The sequence below is a fragment of the Pongo pygmaeus genome, chromosome 4 (genome assembly GCF_028885625.2).
Source record: "Pongo pygmaeus isolate AG05252 chromosome 4, NHGRI_mPonPyg2-v2.0_pri, whole genome shotgun sequence".
Lineage (NCBI taxonomy): Eukaryota > Metazoa > Chordata > Mammalia > Primates > Hominidae > Pongo > Pongo pygmaeus.
This window is the reverse complement of record NC_072377.2, coordinates 167,629,147-167,651,031: the sequence shown is the minus strand read 5'-3', so window position 1 is coordinate 167,651,031 and position 21,885 is coordinate 167,629,147.

Below are 21,885 nucleotides of genomic sequence, written 5' to 3'. Positions count from 1 at the left end.
TAAAAAATCAGCATTACGATTTTTCAAAATGTTTATGTTTTGTTTGTCATAGATGTTTGACATTAATTTCGACTTTTAAAATATTTCATTAAAATATTGTTTATCTTAATTTCTGGTTTGCTTGTTATTTTGGTATCTCCTTATTCTGTCCCTGAGGTCAGGACCTTACTACCTATTTTCACCCTAATGCCAGTCCTGGTAGCTACTCAAACCAATACCCTGTTGAGTCACAGCAACATAAGAAAAACTTGCACTGGGGAGAATGATAGAAAAGGAAATAAAAATGTAGAGTTAATACTCAGAAAGATGATCATTAGTAGAGTGTCCTGCTATGCAGAATTCATAGTGTGATACATAATGAAATATATTTCAATAAATCATGCTTCAAGCCCCCTTGGAATGCAGCTCTCTTTCCTTCAAGAGCAAGAATGAACCTTGATTATATATGTGTCGATGTCTATATTATAAAATGCATTTGTTTAAATTCTTATTTCAGAGAGAAAAGCAAACTAAAGCAAACCACGTTGAATCTAAACATTATCTTCAATTCATATCTTCTTTCAGTAACCTGCTTTCCTCCTCAGAGCCTGGATTACCATGTCAGATCATGTCTGTCCTAAGAAAAATAATGTTAGTGCCAATAATACTGTAGCTTCTGGAAAAACTCTACCTGCCTTAATCTCAAGGAACCTGGTGCTGTGCCATCTGACTTCCCATAAGTCGTATAAATAGAGAAAAATAATAGACAGATGGATGGATAGACAGGCAGGCAGATAGAGATAGACTAGATAGATAGATAGATAGATAGATAGATAGATAGAGAGATGATAGATAGATAGATAGATAGATGTTGGCTTAAATGACCCAGCCAGGGACAACAAGGGAGTGAATTCTAGCCAATCTCGTGTTTCTAGTCTTGAGCTTAATAGAATTTCCTTAGGCATCCATTTAGGAGTTCAAATTGTGTACCTTGGAAAAATTGTGTAGCAATGAACGAAGAAAAAGAATTCTATCCTCAAATGAGTTGTGCCATTGCTATGTCCCCCACATTGGATAATTGTATTAAAGACTCAGAAAAGTCTTGAAGACTTTCCCTGAATGATGAAGCCAGCATTTCTCAAACCTGCTTGACAGTGGAAGAAATATTTTTTTTAAATATAACCCTAACAAATGTTTCACAGAGTTAGTACTCTGCAGAATGCAATTTAGGAAATGTTGACCTATATTTAGAATATAGCGGCTTCAGTTATATCTTGGTGTGGGTATGGGGGATGGTTCTTAATTATTAAAAATAGGACTGATAACCATAATAACTAACATTTGAATTGAATTTTTATGTTGTCTGGGTTGGGCCCTTTCAGAAACATACAACTTTACCAGCTTCCTCTCTACTTCCCACATGCTATATTCTTCCTTTGTCAAAGTATTAACATTTTAGAAAATTAACACACCATAAATTAGAAAATATTTGGCTTATACACCAAAATATGAATATGCATAGAATTAATAATGGATGCTTGAACATATGTGGGCTTTCAAAGCTAATAGGAGCAGCCTTTTTCATGACCTAAATTTGTATCACACCATACCACTCTCTTAGTTCTGAACATTTATATATTCATGTCGTGGTTGTTCTGCATCTCTTGTCTTTCCCAGTAAATTAATAGTTCCACAAAAGCAAGAAGTTCCTATTTCAAATGCTTTGGATCATTACTACTATATTCCCTGTGACTGTCTTTAATACCAGATATAGGTAGGGCTGTAGAATGTACTTAGTGAATAAACACATTTCTAGAACTTTGTTTTCTAAAATTTCAGACATTTTGCTATCTTTTAGATGATGCTGCACTTATTTGTGAGATATTCTATTATGTTTTTCAAATAGAACCTGTGACTTAAAAGGATGTTTCAACAGATCTAAAAGTTAGTTTTACATTTAGTAAAAGGATTTGTGTAGGAAGAGATTTACTTCCATTGCACTCCCATGCCCTAGAAAGAGACTGCCTTTAACATTAAAACCTGGGGTGGAGCCAAGATGGCCGAATAGAAACAGCTCCAGTCTACAGCTCCCAGCGTGAGCAATGCAGAAGACCGGTGATTTCTGCATTTCCAACTAAGGTACCGGGTTCATCTCATTGGGGAGTGCCGGACAGTGGGTGCAGGACAGTGGGTGCAGCGTACCATGCGTGAGCCGAAGCAGGGCGAGGCATCGCCTCACCCCGGAAGCACAAGGGGTCAGGGAATTCCATTTCCTAGTCAAAGAAAGGGGTGACAGATGGCACCTGGAAAATCGGGTCACTTTCACCCTAATACTGTGCTTTTCCAACGGGCTTATCAAATGGCACACCAGGAGATTATATCCCGCACCTGGCTCAGAGGGTCCTACGCCCACAGAGCCTCGCTCATTGCTAGCACAGCAGTCTGAGATCAAACTGCAAGGCAGCAGACAGGCTGGGGGAGGGGCACCCGCCATTGCTCAGGCTTGAGTAGGTAAACAAAGCGGCCAGGAAGCTCGAACTGGGTGGAGCCCACCACAGCTCAAGGAGGCCTGCCTGCCTCTGTAGGCTCCACCTCTGGGGGCAGGGCACAGACAAACAAAAGACAACAATAACCTCTGCAGACTTAAATGTCCCTGACTGACAGCTTTGAAGAGAGTAGTGGTTCTCCCAGCACGCAGCTTGAGATCTGAGAATGGGCAGACTGCCTCCTCAAGTGGGTCCCTGACCCCCGAGTAGCCTAACTGGGAGGCATCCCCGAGTAGGGGAAGACTGACACCTCACACGGCCAGGTACTCCTCTGAGACAAAACTTCCAGAGGAATGATCAGGCAGCAGCATTTGCAGTTCACCAATATCTGCTGTCCTGCAGCCACCGCTGCTGATACCCAGGCAAACAGAGTCTGGAGTAGACCTCCAGTAAACTCCAACAGACCTGCAGCTGAGGGTCCTGACTGTTAGAAGGAAAACTAACAAACAGGAAGGACATCCACACGAAAAACCCACCTGTACGTCACCATCATCAAAGACCAAAGGTAGATAAAACCACAAAGACGGGGAAAAAACAGAGCAGAAAAACTGGAAACTCTAAAAATCAGAGCACCTCTCCTCCTCCAAAGGAACGCAGCTCCTCACCAGCAATGGAACAAAGCTGGAAGGAGAATGACTTTGATGAGTTGAGAGAAGAAGGCTTCAGAAGATCAAACTACTCCGAGCTGAAGGAGGAAGTTCGAACCAATGGCAAAGAAGTTAAAAACTTTGAAAAAAAATTAGAATGGATAACTAGAATAACCAATGCAGAGAAGTCCTTAAAGGACCTGATGGAGCTGAAAACCACGGCACGAGAACTATGTGACAAATGCACAAGCCTCAGTAACCGATGCGATCAACTGGAAGAAAGAGTATCAGTGATGGAAGACGAAATGAATTAAATGAAGCATGAAGAGAAGTTTAGAGAAAAAAGAACAAAAAGAAATGAACAAAGTCTCCAAGAAATATGGGACTATGTGAAAAGACCAAATCTACATCTAATTGGTGTACCTGAAAGTGATGGGGAGAATGGAGCCAAGTTGGAAAACACTCTGTAGAATATTATCCAGGAGAACTTCCCCAATCTAGCAAGGCAGGCCAACATTCAAATTCAGGAAATACAGAGAACGCCACAAAGATACTCCTCGAGAAGAGCTACTCCAAGACACATAATTGTCAGATTCACCAAAGTTGAAATGAAGGAAAAAATGTTAAGGGCAGCCAGAGAGAAAGATCGGGTTTCCCACAAAGGGAAGCCCATCAGACTAACAGCAGATCTCTCGGCAGGAACTCTACAAGCCAGAAGAGAGTGGGGGCCAATATTCAACATTCTTAAAGAAACGAATTTTCAACCCAGAATTTCATATCCAGCCGAGCTAAGCTTCATAAGTGAAGGAGAAGTAGAATACTTTACAGACAAGCAAATGCTGAGAGATTTTGTCACCACCAGGCCTGCCTTACAAGAGCTCCTGAAGGAAGCACTAAACATGGAAAGGAACAGCCAGTACTAGCCACTGCAAAAACGTGCCAAATTGTAAAGACCATCAAGGCTGGGAAGAAACTGCCTCAACTAACGAGCAAAATAACCAGCTAACATCACAATGACAGGGCCAAATTCACACATAACAATACTAACCTTAAATGCAAATGGGCTAAATGCTCCAATTAAAAGACACAGACTGGCAAATTGGATAAGGAGTCAAGTCCCATCAGTGTGCTGTATTCAGGAAACCCATCTCACGTGCAGAGACACACATAGGCTCAAAATAAAGGGATGAAGGAAGATCTACCTTGCAAATGGAAAACAAAAAAAGGCAGGGGTTGCAATCCTAGTCTCTGATAAAACAGACTTTAAACCAACAAAGATCAAAAGAGACAAAGAAGACCATTACATAATGGTAAAGGGATCAATTCAACAAGAAGAACTAACTATCCTAAATATATATGCACCCAATACAGGAGCACCCAGATTCATAAAGCAAGTCCTTAGTGACCTACAAAATGACTTGGACTCCCACACAATAATAATGGGAGACTTTAATACCCCGCTGTCAACATTAGACAGATCAACAAGACAGAAAGTTAAGAAGGATATCCAGGAATTGAACACAGCTCTTCACCAAGTGGACCTAATAGACATCTATAGAACTCTCCACCCTAAATCAACAGAATATACATTCCTTTCAGCACCACACCACACCTATTCCAAAATTGACCACATAGTTGGAAGTAAAGCACTCCTCAGCAAATGTAAAAGAACAGAATTTATAACAAACTGTCTCTCAGACCACAGTGCAATCAAACTAGAACTCAGGATTAAGAAACTCACTCAAAACAGCTCAACTACATGGAAACTGAACAACCTGCTCCTGAATGACTACTGGGTATATAATGAAATGAAGGCAGAAATAGAGATGTTCTTTGAAACCAAAGAGAACAAAGACACGACATACCAGAATCTTTGAGACACATTTAAAGTAATGTGTCTCAAATTGCTTTATAGGGAAATTTATAGTACTAAATGCCCATAAGAGAAAGCAGGAAAGATCTAAAATTGACACCCTAACATCACAATTAAAAGAACTAGAAAAGCAAGAGCAAACACATTCAAAAGCTAGCAGAAGTCAAGAAATAACTAAGATCAGAGCAGAACTGAAGGAAATAGAGACACAAAAAACCCTTCAAAAAATCAATGAATCCAGGAGCTGGTTTTTTGAAAAGATCAACAAAATTGATAGACCCCAAGCAAGACTAATAAAGAAGAAAAGAGAGAAGAATCAAATAGACGCAACAAAAAATGACAAAGGGGATATCACCACTGATCCCACAGAAATACAAAATACCATCAGAGAATACTATAAACACCTCCATGCAAATAAACTAGAAAATCTAGAAGAAATGGATAAATTCCTCGACACATACACTCTCCCAAGACTAAACCAGGAAGAAGTTGAATCTCTGAATAGACCAATAACAGGCTCTGAAATTGAGGCAATAATTAATAGCTTACCAACCCAAAAATTCCAGGACCAGATGGATTCACAGCCAAATACTACCAGGGGTACAAGGAGGAGCTGGTACTATTCCTTCTGAAACTATTCCAATCAATAGAAAAAGAGAGAATCCTCCCTAACTCACTTTATGAGGCTGGCATCATCCTGATACCAAAGCCTGGCAGAGACACAACCAAAAAAGAGAATTTTAGACCAATATCCTTGATGAACATTGACACAAAAATCCTCAATAAAAGACTGGCAAACCGAATCCAGAAGCACATCAAAAAGCTTATCCACCATGATCAAGTGGGCTTCATCCCTTGGACGCAAGGCTGGTTCAACATATGAAAATCAATAAACCTAAACCAGTATATAAACAGAACCAAACACAAAAACCACATGATTATCTCAATAGATGCAGAAAAGGCCTTTGACAAAATTCAACAACCCTTCATGCTAAAAATTCTCAATAAATTAGGTATTGATGGACGTATCTCAAAATAATAAGAGCTATCTATGACAAACCCACAGCCAATATCATACTGAATGGACAAAAACTAGAAGCATTCACTTTGAAAACTGGCACAAGACAGGGATGCCCTGTCTCACAACTCCTATTCAACATAGTGTTGGAAGTTCTGGCCAGGGAAATTAGGCAGGAGAAGGAAATAAGGGGCATTCAATTAGGAAAAGAGGAAGTCAAATTGTCCCTGTTTGCAGATGACATGATTGTATATCTAGAAAATCCCATCATTTCAGCCCAAAATCTCCTTAAGCTGATAAGCAACTTCAGCAAAGTCTCAGGATACAAAATCAATGTACAAAAATCACAAGCATTCTTATACACCAATAACAGACAAACAGAGAGCCAAATCATGAGTGAACTCCCATTCACAATTGCTTCAAAGAGAATAAAATACCTAGGAATCCAACTTACAAGGGATGTGAAGGACCTCTTCAAGGAGAACTACAAACCACTGCTCAATGAAATAAAAGAGGATACAAACAAATGGAGGAACATTCCATGCTCATCAGTAGCTCATCATGAAAATGGCCATACTCATCGTGAAAATGGCCATGCTCATCGTGAAAATGGCCATACTGCCCAAGGTAATTTATAGATTCAATGCCATCCCCATCAAGCTACCGATGACTTTCTTCACAGAATTGGAAAAAACTGTTCATATGGAACCAAAAAAGAGCCCGCATTGCCAAGTCAATCCTAAACCAAAAGAACAAAGCTGGAGGCATCACACTACCTGACTTCAAATTATACTATAAGGCTACAGTAACCAAAACAACATGGTACTGGTACCAAAACAGAGATATAGATCAATGGAACAGAACAGAGCCCTCAGAAATAATACCGCATATCTACAACTACCTGATCTTTGACAAACCTGACAAAAGCAAGCAATGGGGAAAGGATTCCCTATTTAATAAATGGTGCTGGGAAAACTGGCTAGCCATATGTAGAAAGCTGAAACTGGATCCCTTCCTTATACCTTATACAAAAATTAATTCAAGATGGATCAAAGACTTAAATGTTAGACCTAAAACCATAAAAACCCTAGAAGAAAACCTAGGCAATGCCATTCAGGACATAGGCATGGGCAAGGACTTCATGTCTGAAACACCAAAAGCAATGGCAACAAAAGCCAAAATTGACAAATGGGATCTAATTAAACTAAAGAGCTTCTGCACAGCAAAAGAAACTACCATCAGAGTGAACAGGCAACCTACAGAATGGGAGAAAATTTTTGCAACCTACTCATCTGACAAAGGGCTAATATCCAGAATCTACAATGAACTCAAACAAATTTACAAGAAAAAAACAAACAACCCCATCACAAAGTGGGCAAAGGATATGAACAGACACTTCTCAAAAGAAGACATTTATGCAGCCAAAAAACATATGAAATAATGCTCATCATCACTGGCCATCAGAGAAATACAAATCAAAACCACAATGAGATACCATCTCACACCAGTTAGAATGGCAATCATTAAAAAGTCAGGAAACAACAGGTGCTGGAGAGGATGTGGAGAAATAGGAAAACTTTTACACTGTTGGTGGAACTGTAAACTAGTTCAACTATTGTGGAAGTCAGTGCGGTGATTCCTCAGGGATCTAGAACTAGAAATATCATTTGACCCAGCCATCCCATTACTGGGTATATACCCAAAGGATTATAAATCATGCTGCTATAAAGACAGATGCACACATATGTTTATTGTGGCACTATTCACAATAGGAAAGACTTGGAACCAACCCAGATGTCCAACAATGATAGACTGGATTAAGAAAATGTGGCACATATCACCATGGAATACTATGCAGCCATAAAAAATGATGAGTTCATGTCCTTTGTAGGGACATGGATGAAATTGGAAACCATCATTCTCAGCAAACTATTGCAAGGACAAAAAACCAAACACCGCATGTTCTCACTTATAGGTGGGAATTGAACAATGAGAACACATGGACACAGGAAGGAGAACATCACACACCGGACACTGCTGGGTGGGGGAAGGAGGGAGGGATAGCATTAGGAGATATACCTAATGCTAAATTACGAGTTAATGGGTGCAGCACACCAACATGGTACATGTATTCATATGTATCAAACCTGCACATTGTGCACATGTACCCTAAAACTTAAAGTATAATAATAATAAAAAATAAAAAACATTAAAACCTAAAGCTATGGTATACATTTTTTTCTTCTATTTTAGGATGTTACAGCATATCCAAACTTACAAATAAACAAGAAGATGATACTTAGGCTGTGACCATGGTGTAACCATTATTTATTTATTTATTATTATTATTTTTTGAGACAGAGTCTCACTCTGTTGCCAGGCTGGAATGCAGTGGTGCAATCTCAGATCACTGCAACCTCTGCCTCCCAGGTTCAAGCTATTCTCCTGCCTCAGCCTCCCGAATAGCTGGGACTACAGGTGCACGCCACCATGCTCAGCTGATTTTTCAATTTTTAGTAGAGGTGGGGTTTCACCATGTTGGTCAGGATGATCTTCATCTCTTGACCTCATGATCCGCCCGCCTTGGCCTCCCTAAGTGCTGGGATTACAGGCATGAACCACCACACCCAGCCCAGAACCACTCTTTTACATGTCCCAGACATAAATGTTATTCTGTCTGATCAAGAAATGTTAGGTCATACTGTGATCAGTTTGATATTTCTGTATGTTTATCAACTACTCAGTTGTGTGATTGAAACGTGATGGTCAAGTTGATAGGACCTTTTAGTTGGGAGGGTCTTCTTGAAGTTTAATCTGTAGACATCATCTTTAAACTTGTGAAGGTGGACACAAAATTCTTGCTCATTCAGTGAAATAATGATTTTGAGACTCTATATCTACAACTTTGGTGGCTACTGAGGATTTCCTTCTTCAACTCATTATTGTTGTCACCAAGCATCTACCACCTTTTAATGATATTCTCTCTTGACTTGAAAAAGCACAACGCTTAAAGGTTTTATATAATTTTTTTTTCTGGCAAATGACTTCACCTCCTTTGAGGTTAGTGTGGTTGCAAGGGATAATTACACACACACATACATGCATATATACTTGTGTGTGTATATATACTGTATACATACACATATACATCTATACATATGTGTGTATATATGTATACATATGCGTGTGTATATATGTATACATATGTGTGTGTATATATATGTGTGTGTATACACATATACACCAACACACATATATACACACATGTATGTATACACAAACATATGTATATCACACATATACAAAAACACACACACACATATGCACACATCAGCTCACAATTCCAGTCATTGGATGTTAATCTACTTTGAATGTTTATCTCTTGAAGATAGTTCTTAGAACAATTCAAGAGGCAATCCAATTCTGTTTTAATTTATAGATCATTAAATGTTGCTAGAAAGAAGTAAGAGAGTCATTATAAATATAAACTGCCTCATAACTATATTGACCCAACATCTAACAACGTTGACCTACTTGCAGTGTATATTTAATTAAAATAACATTAGACAGAACAAAATTAACTTTAGAGTATAACTGAAGCAAATGGCTATAATAAATACAATTATCTATGACCTTGTTTCACATCATTGAAAGACTTTTATCAATATGTCTTCTGGAAGATAATTGTCTATTAATATTTGGGTGTGAAGTATTTCCTGATGAACATTTAATGTTTACTTACCATCAGGATAATAGGGGTTTTTCCAGTCTGAATGTTTGTAGTATTATTTACAAAGGAGATAGTTTAATGACTAAATAATTCTTCATAATACATGAAAGAAAAAGAACCACTTGAGATTTAAATTAAAACCCTTAAATTTAAAAAAACTGGCAGAAAAAGTTGTTTCCAAACTTTCTAATGAAGGAGAATGAAAAATAAGCATAATCAGCGTAGAAAATGTAGGTGGGGCTGGGTGCAGTGGCTCACACCTGTAATCCCAGCACTTTGGGAGGCTGAGGTGGGAGGATCACTTGACGTCAGGAGTTCAAGACCAGCCTGGCCAACATGATGAAAACCCGTCTTTACTGAAAATACAAAAGTTAGCCAGGCATGATGGTGGGTGCCTGTAAACCCAGTGACTCGGGAGGCTGAGGCAGTAGCATTGCTGAGGTGGAGGTTGCAGTGAGCCAAGTTGGTACCCCTGTACCCCAGCCTGGGCAACAGAGTGAGACTCTGTCTCCACACACAAAAAATGGAAGTCATTCTACTGTGAAGACACATACACACGTATGTTTATTGCAGCACTGTTCACAATAGCAAAGACTTGGAACCAACCCAAATGCCCATCAGTGATAGACTGGATAAAGAAAATGTGGCACATATACACAATAGAATACTATGCAGCCATAGAAAAGGGTGAGTTAATGTCCTTTGCAGGGACATGGATGAAGCAGGAAACCATTTCTCAGCAAACTAACACAAGAACAGAAAACCAAATACTGCATGTTCTCACTCATAAGTGGGAGTTGAAGAATGAGAACACATGGACACAGGGAGGGAAACATCACACACTAGGGCCTGTAGGGGAGTGGGGGTCTAGGGGAAGAATAGCATTAGGAGAAATACCTAATGTAGATGATGGGCTGATGGGTGCAGCAAATCAACATGGCACGTGTATACCTATGTAACAAACCTGCACGTTCTGCACATGTATCCCAGAACTTAAAGTATAATTAAAAAAACATGTATCGAAAGTGTATGTGGGTGTACTTAGGTGGTGTGCAAAAAAGAAATTGGACGATTCAGCTCATTTCCATTTCCTAAAGGCAATAATAGAGCAATTTGGTTTAGCTGTAATACTATGTCAGCAAGTAAATGTTACCAGAATTTAGGAGAAAAAGGGATGCCAAAAAGCTTTTGATTGTGATAAAAGTTCTTTTATTTTGGTGGTAGAACATAGCAGTCTAAGGCTATTTAAATGTCATAGTTCCTTTAGTTCATAAGCATTTCTGGAATCTCTCCTTAGGAAGAATTTCACAGTAAGTAAAGTGTAACATCTACAATATCACCCCTTCTTGGTTTGAGCATGGCAGGCTAGTGCCTTTGCTGCTGCATACGGTTTTATTTGTTTTTAGATGCGTATAGGTAGTTACAAATTAAAATGTAAAAAGGTGAGCAATTTGGCCACTCGGTTGTAACTATTATATAAGAGGACTAAATTTTACCCTGTGAGGACAGACTGCAAAACTAGTAAAAGAAATGTAGCTCTTTAAATGTCTTAAAACTTCTCATTCAGAGTTACTTTGGACCAACTGAAAACAGAAGAGATGATCCATCATCATGAGCTCCTGAGGTCCTGGGAGGATTCCAGATTCTCTTCCTCAGTACACACTCAAAACATCCCAAGGTAGGGAAAGAATTCCATTTGGACACACGCTAGTACTAGCAAAATGTTTCTTTAACTGCAAAAACTAACACAGAAGTTAGTACTAATAATCCTGCAGGATTCTAAAACCGATGTTTCCAAGATGGTGGGAAGTGGATGGAGAGTAGGAAAACTATCATCTCAAGGAAGTGATAGTAATGTACCTGTGTTAAAAGAAACAATATTGTATTCTACAGGAGACTACATCCATCTTACTTACCACTGGAAACCCATGCCTAGCATTGCTAGCACAGAGTAAGTGCTCAAGAAACGTTTGACAACACAAACCTGCCATCATAATAAGGAATCACGACCTTATTGTTATCACTGATTGTCCTTCCTGATATTTTGGTCATGCCCCACATGTGCCTTCTCTCTTCCAGGAGAAGCTTAAAACCATGGCTGGCCTGGCTGGGTGCGGTGGCTCATGCCTGTAATCCCAGCACTTTGGGAGCCCAAGGTGGGTGGATCACGAGGTCAGGAGTTCAAGACCAGCCTGGCCAATATGGTGAAACCCCGCTTCTACTAAAAATACAAAAGTTAGCCAGGCGTGGTGGCGGGCGCCTGTCATCCTAGCTACTCGGGGGGCTGAGGCAGAGAATTGCTTGAACCCAGGAGGTGGAGGTTGCAGTGAGCCGAGATCACGACACTGCATTCCCGCCTTGGCAACAGAGTCAGACTCTGTCTCAAAAAAAAAAAAAAAAAAAAAAAACAGAACAACAAAACATGGTTGGACTGGGGTAAAGGGAAGAAGATGAATCTAAAGACCTGAGGAAATCTTAAAGGAGGAAGTAATAGTAAAAGTTCTCCAGTTTTCAGACACAAACCTTTCTCCAGAAGATTGGACCGTAGCTGTTTGCTGCAATTGAGAAACGGAGCAGTGAATATGCTTTACTAGCTCATTGACAATTAAAATGACAATAATTACTTAAGTACATAATGAGAATTCCTGATTCCAAACATAGTATCTAGAAGTTTCCAAATATGGTGATATAATGCACAGACATCTTTTGAGTAATTGCTACTTGGGCTTTCCTTCCAATTCCAACTCCTGAGGAAGAGGACTAAAGAATGCAGAGGGCAAATATGAACAAAATTTTGCAAAAGTTCTGGGGTTGCCGCCCTGTGGGATTCTCAGTTGCTTTTGATTAAATTTTTATTGTTTTAAATATCTTGTTAAATTTAAAACTCAGCATATAACCATTTTCTCCTTTATGTGATTCAGATGTTTATTAGTAAAAATATTCTACATAATGTGTAATGCTCGATAATTATATTCCTAATGTTTATTTTATATATTTTTACATAACAAATATTTTTATATAGATATTTATATAGATATTAACTTTTTATACCCCAAATTGAAAATAGAATTAATATAAAATATAATGCGCATGTGTAAGTCACTAAGAATGGGTGTTCTTAGTTGTTGATGGAAAGCAAAACCAAATGGAAAACAATATTTATCAGCTAGAAATATATGATTCATCATTCCTTCAATGGGATGAGTATTTCTCTTCTATGAGTTTCCACGTCATGTTAGCTGTTTGACCTCATTGATTTGCTTGGAGTCTTACTAAATTGAAAATAGCAGTCAGCACAAAATTTGCTTTTCAGTAAGATCCTGGCAATTTTGATGATGGACCCTTTTTCATAGTTTAACAAAACTCATACTCTGGCAAGTGACTTTGCTGTTATGCTGGTGTAGATTTCTCATGACCATTGAAAAATTCTGGAATATATGCAGCTTTTGAAATATTTTATTATGATCTTTTTGTCGTAAATTTGAATGAATCCAGCCAACAACCTTGAATTAACTTCTAAATTGAGCTCACATTTTTTTCTTCATGTGGCCTTTCCTGAGCCTTCCTCTACAGGCCAATGCCTTACAGCTGTAAGAGTTTCCCAGGGCAGCTGTAACCGATGACCACAAATGGGTGGCTTAAAACAATAGAAATTGGCCGGGCGTGGTGGCTTACACCTGTAATCCTAGCACGTTGGGAGGCTGAGGCGGGCAGATTGCCTGAGGTTGAGAGTTTGAGACCAGCCTGGCCAAAATTAGCTGGGTATCGTAGCAGGCGCCTGTAATCCCAGCCACTTGGGAGACTGAGGCAGGAGAATCGCTTGAATCTGGGAAGCAGAATCTGCAGTGAGCCCGAGATCGTGCCATTGCATGGCAGCCTGGGCAACAAGAGCAAAACTTGGTCTCAAAAAAAAAAAAAAAAACAAAGAATAAAAAAGACAAAAAACAGAAATTAATTCACGAATGCTTTAGGAGGGAAGAAATCGGAAATCCAGATGTTGGCAGGATTAGTTCCTTCTGGTGGCTTTGAGGGAAAGTCTGTTCCATGCCTCTGTCCTGGTTTCTGCTGGGTGCCAGAAATCTTGGGCATTGCTTCGCTTGTAGCTGCATGGCTCTGATTCCTGCCACTCTAATGCCTTCTTCTCTGTATGCCCTCTCTTCTTTCTATAGGAACACCAGTCATTAAAAGTAGGGCTCACCCTGGTCCAGCCTGACCTCATTTTAACCGATTATATCAGCAAAGACCTTATTTCCGAATAAGGCCACATTCCACATTCTAAGGTTCCAGTTGAACATGAATTTTGGGAGATACTATCCTACTACTACTCTGTTTTCTAGATTCTTCTTCAAAGTTAAACAAACCTCAGACTGTGTCAATTCTCTGGAGCGGATTTCTTATTACCACTGGAGCAGTCTAGAGTCCATAAAATATACTGTGACTCTCTGTTGGGACAGAGTCCTGTTTCTGTACTTCAATAACATCTGTGTGCAAATTTATCTTATTAGTTACCATTCCAAAACAAAATCATTTCCATAACTTTTTTTTCTCCTTTAGAATGCCAGATTTTTGAGGAACGGTAATGCAGTGGCACTATTGAAATCTCATATTTCAGCACCTGTCCAGAATATACAGGCAAAATGTTGACATAGTTTACTGAATTGTTCATTTCTTTATCCTTGCATTTATTTAATACCTTTGGATTATTCAAATACTTACTGAATGCCTACTATGTGATGCCATAACCAATATAGCAATGGGAGAAGATAATAATCTATTTTTAATCACACATCTGTTATGGATCACACACCTATTTAAATATTTGTTCAACAATTTCCTGGTAAGTAGGCATATGTACACATAGTTTAGCATACAATTCGACAGAGTTCATAGAACCCAGAGATCTGTGAATTGTTGGTTAAAAATTCCTGGCATTTGTCCTATGTAAACTATTTATCTTGCTTTAATTTTCTCATTCTCGGAATATTTGCAAGGCTCCTCATAATATATTATACTTGTCTTATCTGTTGGAATCCCTTTGGCATAACAAATCTCAGCTAGTATCTCATTAGACCAGTATAATTTAATTTTTCTCACTTAAATCTTTTGGAGATCAGAAAATGATACCCTGAAATGAAGGCCTCAGAAGCATCCTCAGAAGCAAAAGTTTTTCTCTGACCTTCATCTGCCTTCCTATATCTGGCCCCTTGTTTCCCTTAAGGCTAGCCATAGAAACTATAATCTCTCTTCCCCAAGGTGGGTCATAGAAACCAGAGTCCCTTTTCCCCAAAGCCAGCCATAAAACCTGAGAACGTTACTCAAATCTTCCCCTCTGCCTCTCTGTGTAAAGACTGGACCTAAAGAAATTATCTGACCTACATTTTTTTGACTGCAGGTTTTAAGACTCCCATTCCAGACAGGGTCCTGCCCCATACCTGAAAGGAAAAACAGCTGCACAGACAAGCCAGGAAGAATCTAAACAGTCAGGTCGTTGGGGGGCTTCCCTGTTCCATCTATTAGCATTAGATCTTACCCTTTTTGCCCAATCATATTTCTATATGGTTGTTTATACTTTGTTGAACCCAAGTATAAAAATGGAGTTTCCCTTGTATCTTTGAGATCTTCATTCTGAAGGCTCCTATGTCACATGAAAGTATGATTAAATACATTTGTATTTGTTTTATCCTGTTAATCTGTCTTCTATCGGTGATTTTCAGTGACTCAGAGGGCAAAAGGGGAACTTTCTTCTTGGCGCTACGAAACTAATTGTAGAGGTTGGCAGTTGCTGAAATTTGTTCAGTTCCTCAATGACTTTATCCAAACCCAACCCCTTTCAAATATCTACTCTCCCTTCCTTAGGCAAGGTATTGACTTTGACAGCATGGTTTCATTCAAATAGAGGAAGCAGTGGTTGGCTAAGAAAATAATCTTACCTTCTTTTACCTCCTATTAGAGGGCAAAATTCTTTCCATTAACACACCAGAAGACTTCCTGTTCTGTGGAATTAGCCAGAAGAGAGTAACATAGAAATCTCTGGGTGCAAGCAATACTGGCAGATTAATATCTATCCATGACCATATTTGATCTATAGTTAGATCTGTAATACAGAAATCTGCATTTCTTGTAAAAATAGAAATCAGAGTTTCTTATTTTCTCATCCTGAGAATGCAGCAAACAAAGTTTTCTATTGTCTCCACTTCTAAAAGCTGATTAGCAATAAAGATACGAGTAGAAATGCAGCTAGCAACTTCTTGTCTAGGGCTGATATTACCTTATAATATTGAGTTTCCAAAGCAGTTCAGTGATGAGAAGGAACTGGCAAGATTAGCACTTTTAGAATGGAATTGGGACAATAATTATGAATGTTTCTAAATTTCCTTCAAGAAAAACATGCACATGTATAGTAGCAGGTGTTTTTCTTCTGATCAGCATTCATTGCTCTCTCTTCAGGTAACCTCAATTTAATTTTGCATTGTGGAATCACCATTCTCTCATATTCATGATTTCAAGAACTCTGAGCCTACCCTATTATTCCAGGAATTGACAAGTGAGCCACATCTGGCCAATTATCATAATCCACCTCTCACCCATCAGTATTTGCTTTTGATATGCACAATACGAGGAAAATAAGACAGAAATCTGTAACTTTGGCTGAAACTATCTAGAAGTAGACACAGTCTGATATGGTTTGGATATTTATCCCCACCCGAATCTCATGTTGAAATGTAATTCCCAGTGTTGGAGGTGATGCCTGGTGGCAGGTATTTTGGTTATAGAGGTAGATCCTTCATAGCTTGGTGCTTTCCTCATGATAGAGAGTTCTGGAGAGCCGGTTGTTTTAAGGTGTGGCACCTCACCTCCCTCTCTTCCTCCTGCTTCCACCATGTGAAGTGTCTGCTCTTGCTTCACCTTGCGTCTGCCATGAGCAAAAGCTCTTTGATGCCTCCCCAGAAGCCAAGCGCCATGCTTCCTGCACAGCCTGCAGAACCATGAGCCAATTAATTCTCCTTTCTTTATGAGTGACCCAGTCTCCTATTTCCTTATAGCAATGCAAGAATGGCCTAATATGCAATCTTTATGCTAATATTGTGAAGCTGGTGGAGTAGATAAGGCTGAATGACAACTTGGCAATAACTCAAGGGAAGGAGGAAGAGAAGAAAGAGACTCCTTTATTTACTGAACATTAGTTATACTACAGGCAGTATTTGAAGCATTTTACATAAAGTATCTTATGCAGTCTTCCTACAATTCTATAAAGTAACACTATTGCTTTGATTTTCAGATGAGATTTAAGAGATGAAGTGACTCATCCAAGATTACACAGTGCCAAGAAAGAATTTGAACTCATATCTCTGGAATATAGAGATGGGTTTGTTTTTTTTTTACCATCTCACTCCATTCTGAGTAGTGATAACTTAAGAATATATATATTAATTTATGCACATGGTAAAGTTAGTATGATATTTTGAGATGGAATTATGTATAGTATAGTATTTCTTTGTTACATTATATAAACTACATTGATCCTGGTGGGAGATTTCATTTCTGATCAGAGAATGTTTCCAATGACCAAATTGGTGACTGTGAAATAACTGTCCTCTATGGTTTGCTGGACCAAATGGACATTGCCAGTTGTCCTCCATGTAAGAATAATTGGGTAGCATAGCTACTGACAACCACATTTGGGTTAATAAAACCACCATCCACCCACTTGCTCAGGATAAAATCAAGGGTCCTTTAACCTCCTTCTTCCTTTTTTCTTATTGCTTACATCCATTAGCAAGTCAAGTCTATTTTATATCCAACATATATTTTGGATTTATTTACCTCAATCTCCTCTGCTGGCCCTAGTCATATCGCTATTCTAGTGGAAATACTGCAACAACCTGCCTCTCGCAGTTGATGCTCCTGCTGCACTGTTGCCTCCTTTAGTTCATCCTTCACAAAGTCACTTGACTGATCTACAAATAGAAATCATATTGTTTCACTTCCCTGGTTAAAATGCTTCAAATGGCTTCAAATTGCAATTAGAATAAAGTCTTAATGTATTACCATGTCTACCAGACTCTAATAACTTCCTTCTACCTGCCCCTAAAGTCACCCCATTATTCTCTTTCTCCTTCCTACACTGTAGCAACCCTAGCCTTTCTTTTTTTTTTTTAATTTCTTTGGCACACTGAAGTTGTCTCTGTTTCGGGGATTTTGCATTTGCTGTTCTCTCTTCTCGAAATTCTATATTCTTTTGTCTTTGTAAAGCTAATGTCTACTCATCATTTAGCTGTCAGCTCAAATGTCACCCTTACGGATGACTTTTCTCAGCACCCTACCCAAAATAACTCAGTGTGTGAGCCACCTCTCTCCCACTAGCCTGTTTTATTTTCTTCACAGAATATGTCACTATTTGAAATTGTCTTATTTATGTATTTGTTTATGTTTTTCCTTGTCTTCCTTCCCTTCAACTTACTCAAGTCCCAGTAGACTTGAAGTCTCGTGAGGGTAGGGACCTGCTTTACCTTGTGCATAGAATAGCATCTAGCATTCACTATATGCTAAATAATAATTATTGAATGAATGAATTGGATTTGGAATGAAAATCAGTGAGAATCAACATGAAAAGTTGACCTGAGTCCATTTCTCAGTATTTGTTTACCTCTTTTTATGCATGTATGCATTTATTCTGCTTTGGATACAACTGGGAAAACATACAACTGTCAAAATATTGAACATCAAAATATATATTGAATTGGCTGTTCAGAGGGACTGCAGACAGTAGTGACCCTACAAAGCTGACTTTTGTGGGAGAGAATTGCATCTGCAGTGAAAATCTGCATGGGTGTTGCCAGTCTTTCTCTGAGGCCTTCCCTTCTCTAACTCTAGAAAAGGTTGAGTAAGAGTCTGACACTTTTAAAGGTCTGAAAGAAATATTTACCATCTAGGTAAATAACAGGACAAGTTTTGCTGGCCAGGCCTCCTCTTCTCCCTCTCCCATAACCTGTTTTGCCACCACAAACTGTTCTGCCATGCTCCCAGCTTCCATTCTTTTTATAATTTCAAGATGGCATAAAAGCATCAACCATCTGGCCATTTCTTAGGGTTGTCATATTTAGTATAACTCCCGTGCACGCAAGTGCACATAAAAATGTGAATGCCTTTTCCCTATTAATCTGTGTATTATCAGTTTGTTTTATGGACTCAAATTATTGAAGCATTAAAGGAAAAGTGTAAACCTCTTTACACAACTGAGGGAGCCACAGAACCCTGTGGAAATGTGACTTTATGAGAAAAAGGCTATCTATACTGCATTACTTGTGTAGCCCTATACCTTTGAACCCAAATGTTCAATATGAAAATCAAAGAAGAAAGCTTTTATTTGAAAATGAAATCTCTACAGAGGGGATTAGCATGTTGTTGACATTTGTACCCAAAATTTCTTTCCCAGAAACAAATAATCACCAGGGGTGAAGGACAAACAGCCACACAATTTCCATCAATAGCAGCCACCATACTTATTTTTTTTCTTAGCTCAAATATATTCAATTTTACAATCATCATTAAATCAAAAATATCCGCTGCCTCTAAAAGATTGTGTATACACACACCCCCCACAGACACGCACTAGAAATGAATGTTTTATAAAGCCTAATAGGCTAGATTGTATCTTGCTATTTTCATAATGTCACAGCACAGCATTTCTTTAATTTTGGATGGAAAATAAAATGTTTTATTAATCAGCAAAATAAGATTATTCATTGCAGATGGTTATGTTCATGGAGACACATGACTCAAAGTTAATTATAGGTAGCTTTCAACTTACTAATCTGTTGGTTATCCAAAATTTATTCCAACCACTTGTGGCCTTTTCCATAGAAATAATACCGTGAAGCAAATTCATGGGTGTATCAGTGCTGTTCAATAGACCTCTCAATAATAATGGAAATATTCTATATTTGCACTGTCCATATATGACAGCCACTAGGCACATGTGGCTGCTGAGCACTGAAAAGATGGCTAGAATAATTGAGTAACTGATTTTTTTTTTTTTTTTTTTTTGAGACGGAGTCTCACTCTGTCACCCAGGCTGGAGTGCAGTGGTACGATCTCAGCTCACTGCAACCTCCACCTCCCGGGTTTCAGTGATTCTCCTGCCTCAGCCTCCCAAGTAGCTGGGATTACAGGCATGCACCACCATGCCCAACTAATTTTTGTATTTTTAATAGAGACAGGGATTCACCATGCTGGCCAGGCTGGTCTCGAACTACCTCATTATCCACCTGCTGATTTCTAAATTTTATTTAACTTTAATTAATTTAATTTAAATAGCCATATGTGTGGCTAGTGGCTTCTGTATTAGACAGCACAGATAGATAACAATATCCTTAATGAAACTATACATTCAGAACTGGACAGTATGAATTAAACTATCTACAAAAATATTACCTTACCAAAGATCATGCAATTACCTTTTTCATAAAACATTTGCATTTTGACTATGAGAACAAATTTGGACAAATAGGCCAGTCATTTTGCTGAAACTCATAGACACCTCTTGCTTATATAAAGAATTCCAGGAACTAGATGTTAATCACAAACTGGTTTACTGGTAATAACTATTCCAAGACGTACTGTATGCTTTAGCCAATCATCCTGTCACTAATTTTTGTTAACCCATGGTATTACTATATGAATAGACTGAGACTGCCTTGCTATATCTCTTCAGTTTATCCTTAAAAATCTGCTTGTAACTGTCCCAACTTGAAGCACCTCTCAAACTTAGTGTATAAGTGTGTTTTCTGGGTTGCAATCCTCAAATTTGGCTCAAATAGGCTCTCTACTTATGTTAATTTTGCCTCACTTTTTCCTTTTAGTCAACAGCGGTTATTGTCAAACCATCATCTACATTGGTAAGTTATGTGTGATAATCAGGTACTCTGAAAGGGCAGTGGGGGAGAGTTTAGAAGCAAGGGGTCCTTCTATGATACAGTGGAGTCATATACTAGTAGATTTACATTATGTCTTTACTTTAGAACTTAAACTCTTAAAATAGTTAATAAATCTATTACATATATTAAGATATGAAGACAATATTAAAACTGGTCAACCAATGTGCAAGGACAAACACTTTAGAATCCTTCACTCACCCTCCACCCCTTACCTCTAGGAACTTCATAATTGTATTTAAAGCAAAATGATTAGATTTTTATACATCTGCATATAGACTTTCTATTTTTCTTTCCTTTGTCTACTTCAGTGTTTCTCAACTTTTAGTAACCAAATTATTTTATGAACTAGGTTGAGTACACAGAATTATGTGAACTGTATTTTACAGGTAATTTAAGGGCAATTTTTACATAATTGATTCTTGCCTTCCGTGCTGAGTTGACTAACTTCTATGTGACTCTTCTACCTCTTTCAATGCTTAATCCTTGCTCTTTTGCTAAAAATTATTTCCCCCCAAGGTTATGAAGTAGATCAATTGAGTGTTGCTTTAACCACATTTAAAGCATTTTTTAAAAAATTCAAACCTGCAATTATCTGATTTTTCAAAGGGTTTGTATGCTCAAAGGCCTAATTGCTAAAAGCAGAGTTTCAAATAACCTAATACTCTTCAAGCTTCTGAATGCTGAATGATACTGTCTATTTCCATCTCTCTCTTTTTTAATGTGTGTCAGGCCAGCAGAAGCTATACATTTTTTAGAATCTTTTCAGGGACAACTTACGAAAAATTTTCTTTGATTTTAATTGCAGAAAAGTTAGTATTCCTTTTTCTACTTATTGGACTTTTAAAATAAGTTTCTTAATCTCTGCTTACCTAGAAATCATATTAGATAATTTAAGATTGTTCAATAATTCATCTCTTTATATAAATTAGTAAATTCCTCAGCATCATGCTGGTGGCTATTTGGGAAGCAAAACAAAATCTGATAATAGTACCAGTATTTAGATATTTTACAATATAGTTGTCACAAAGTAATCATAGATGAAACAAGTGTGAATGATTACCATTTTAGGGCTTGGTTTTAAGTTACCAACTATTTTACAAGTCTACTTGTGTCAAAATGTTTAAACCAGTGATTTTTTACAAGCATATACTTGTTTTGTAAATCCTCTTGCAGGTTAACAAATTCTGATCAACATATAAAATATAATTTGTACTT